This window comes from Apaloderma vittatum, unplaced genomic scaffold (genome assembly GCF_000703405.1).
Source record: "Apaloderma vittatum isolate BGI_N311 unplaced genomic scaffold, ASM70340v1 scaffold34196, whole genome shotgun sequence".
Classification (NCBI taxonomy): Eukaryota; Metazoa; Chordata; class Aves; order Trogoniformes; family Trogonidae; genus Apaloderma; species Apaloderma vittatum.
Window position 1 is genome coordinate 29,663 of NW_009720715.1, and position 3,756 is coordinate 33,418.

Consider the following 3,756-nt stretch of genomic DNA (forward strand, 5'->3'; position numbering starts at 1 on the left):
GAGCAAGAACGAAATGAAGGCATTTTGTGAAACTAAGCTACGCTGATGTGAACCAAGATCTAAGGATTTGGGGGATTCCTTCTGGGACAGGCATTGGAACACGCTTCCTCCTCCCACCTTCATCGTGGCTGTGAAAAAGCAAAGTTTGCACCATGCACCCCTGTGCTCCCACGCATCCTTAACCTGGGAACTATTTGCTCCAGCACTGGGGAGGTTTGGGGGCTACAGCTGTATGGTGACCTTAATGCTCTCAGGTCAAATTCCATTAGCCAAATTAGGACCTCGTGAGACCAGCATATTCAGAGTAGCAGTCCCAGACACCCCTAGAAACCGGTGCCATTCCCGCAGAGAGCAGAACTTGTTCACACTCGTGGTAAATCCCATCTCCTCTTCTTCTGGGACCAAACAAAAATGCCCTTCACTCATGCACGCCGATTTTTTTAAAACTTACTTTATTTTTTTGCTATTTGTGCTGTTGCTTCATTTTCATGTATCACCTGGTTTGTGCTTTATACCACTAACTTTAATCTGTCAGCAACTGAGCAAGCAGTAATCTGTCTTGTTCTGCTAGTGGAAGGAGACTTGGCACTTTGACTTCTATTTGTGGAGTATCGCACTTCTTGACTTTTGTGCTCCAAGATAAAGCAGCAATGATTAGAATGCAAATGCTTCTCCCGAGGGGAACTTCCTCTCTTCCACCTCTGTGTGCTATTTCTCATGTGGAAAGAAAAACTAACATCCGTGCCTTTGAAAATAATACTTAAAATGTTTGTGGGTTTTTTTTTTTTTTAAAGTACAGAAACACAAGAGCCTTTGGAAAATTTAAGAACTTCCTCACACTGCCTTAAAGGTTGTAACTACATGATTGGCAAAAAGCCCTACGCCAAGCCTGTCAGGTGCAGTGTGGGTATCTCATCCCAAGGTCTTTCCATTCCTGAATATTATTGATCAGGAAAGGTTAAAAACCACAAGCAGATCCAGCGAAATGGGAGCAAGCCCTGACAGACTCAAGAGGTGCACGGACAAGTCCCTGTCCATTCTTTATTCCGGCCATTGCCTTTGCCTGATCTTAACCTCAGATGTTGCTGTCCACAGATAATATTTACTATTAGTTTTTAGCTGACAGAAGCAATATATGTGAAGAAAAGTGGTAAGTGTATCTTTCTTCTGGCAGCTGACTGTAGATTAAGGTGCGTGGGTATACTTGCAGAGGGTGAGAGTAGGAGGGCTAAGCTGGGAATGTAAAATAATTTGTATTTGCTTTTTAATAAAACCAAGCCACTTTTGTCTGGAGAATAAATAAATCTAAGTTATTCTTGTTTTACTGGTTTGGCACTAGGTTTGCAAATGCTCAAGGGATCCTGTCCAGAGTCCATGGCTCGTGCTCTGGACCCAAAGGGCAGGGGACCAGCAGCAAGGCTCCTTCCCAGGTGCACGTTAGGAGTAAAGGGGTGTTTGGGTTTTGAGCTTAAATGTCTCAAAGGTGCCTTCAGCCCTTGCGCAGCGGAGACACGCTCACTTTGGGATACAACCCCGTGACAGGCTCCTCCGGTGGGCTTCGCCCACAGCCTCAAGGTAAGGAAGCTAATTCTCGGGTTTGGGGTCCTTCCTCAGTCCCATCGAGCCTGATTTTTAGAGACGCTGAACGTTCCCAGGTCCATCTCCTGCAGCAGCAGAGCTGGTGCTCGGTGTGACTGAAAGCCGGGGCCAAGAGAAACAAACACCAGTAACTGAAAGCAGTTGAAATTTGTAGTACCCTTCTAAAATTTGGTCATATATCTTGTTTTGTCATTTTGATCCCATCTATTATTTTTCCCTTCTAGCTACAGCACACCTTTACCCAGGACCGCTGCTGCAAACATATTGCTGTAATCTCCCGAGTAAAAGCTGCGTAAGAACAGGCTGTTGAATAGATGTGGCTGTAAGCAGGAGCAGGACTATAAAGCATGAGCACAGCAAACAGCACTAGAAAGATCATAAGATACTTTTAAAAAAAAAACAAAAAGAAAAAAAGTCCTATATATTTCAGGGCTTTATACAACCGTAAGTTATCACTGAGCTTATTTACAGTGATGCCTCATCTCTTGTCTTCCAGAAAGCCACACGCCAAAGGACAGGAAGACATAAATTATTTCTTCCTAAAATGAAGCTAATATCTGGGCTGGAGATTCGGTTCAGTGGAGTTAAGAGTGATTTAGGGCACCTGAACATCATTATGCCTGTCCTTTCCTAGTTAGCAAAGCCAGGAGGAACAGAGATGAGCAGAGCCACCTAGTGAACGCCAAGTCTTTACAGTGACCTCAGCTTTTCAAAAGGGGAAAAGTATTATTTAAATCACATTCAAGTTGGTAAATGACTCTAGATCTGGTTCAAATGTGCAACGTTTAACAACATTCAATATGTGGATGCATATGTGATCAGCTTTCATAAATTAGTCCTCTCCCCTTCTTCCCATTTTTTTCTGCAGGTAAAGGAAAATCTGGAATTAATATTTTTTTTATCTTTTTTTGATGTTTTCCCTCCCTATTTTCCCAACTGGTGTGACTAGCTGACATGTTCTTGTCTGCATTTCAGTTCCTCTTCCTTCCAGTCCACCTATTTAGTGCACTAACAGCTTATCTTTTCTACTTGCTCTTTCTTGCAGGCAGCAAAAATAGCAAACGTTCCTACATGTAATATACATAACAGCTTGAAATCAATTGACAAAGAAAGTTAAACTCGGCAAAGCACCCTCTTGTATTAATATTTAAAGCACCGTTCCGTATACATGCAGTTTAAAGAGATACACTAAAACCCCTTGCATAAAAATAACTTTAATGACATTTCAAAGCCAGCCATCTAGAAAATTTCTTAGCTGTACAGTGCTGCGCAGACCAAAACCAGCCTCTGCTTTTGTGGATTTAGAGGGGCCCTGGTTTCCCATTAGTGCTGTGCGATGGGGAGGCTGGAAGAAGCCCGTGGCCATGCAGCCCTCGTCTGGATCCATCCCTGGGCTACAAACAGCCCGAAGGGAAGAGGAAAAAAGGGAACAGAGGTGCTGCAAACCCAAAGCAGAGTGAGGAACTTGCCATGCTAAAGTCAGTGAAATATTGCTCCAAGTAGGAAATCACATGCACGAGCACAGGGCTCTCCTCCCTGCTAGGCATCTGCCCCAGGGGATCCAGAAGTTTTCCTTCTGCCAGCATCAACCAGGCGCAGGTAGGACAGATCACCTTAGCAGGAATCCAAGGTGTTTGCCCAACCAAATTAGCGTGAGGAATGGATACCACACCCCACCCAGCGTGAGGGCATTCATTTCCCAGGACGGGACCCATCATGCTCCACATGATTCGAGCAGTGACTCAGACAAAGGCCGTGCGTTGGTGACAGCTTTCACGGGGTCGTGGCATTTAGAGAGGAGTCGTCCCTCAGATCATCATGTCTAACGATGATCCCTCTCTTCAAACTTCAGCCAGTCTTCCCAGAAAGGTGTATTTGATATTAAACTGGTCGTTACACAACCAAAGGGCACGTCCCTGGCTGCTGGATACACAATATTTGTGCATAAACAAAATCTTTCTGCCTTTCAGTCCAGCCTCTTTTCCTAAGCCTTGTCTCATTCAATAATTTACCAGCTGTTCCAGAAAACACTCTGGCTTCAGCAGTATGGCACTTTAATTGATTTTCTGATGTCTGGAGCTATGTTAAAATAGAGAGTCAAATGCTAGAGAGGATTTGCTGCTGTGTGCACACAAACTTCAGAGAGCTGACTGCGGT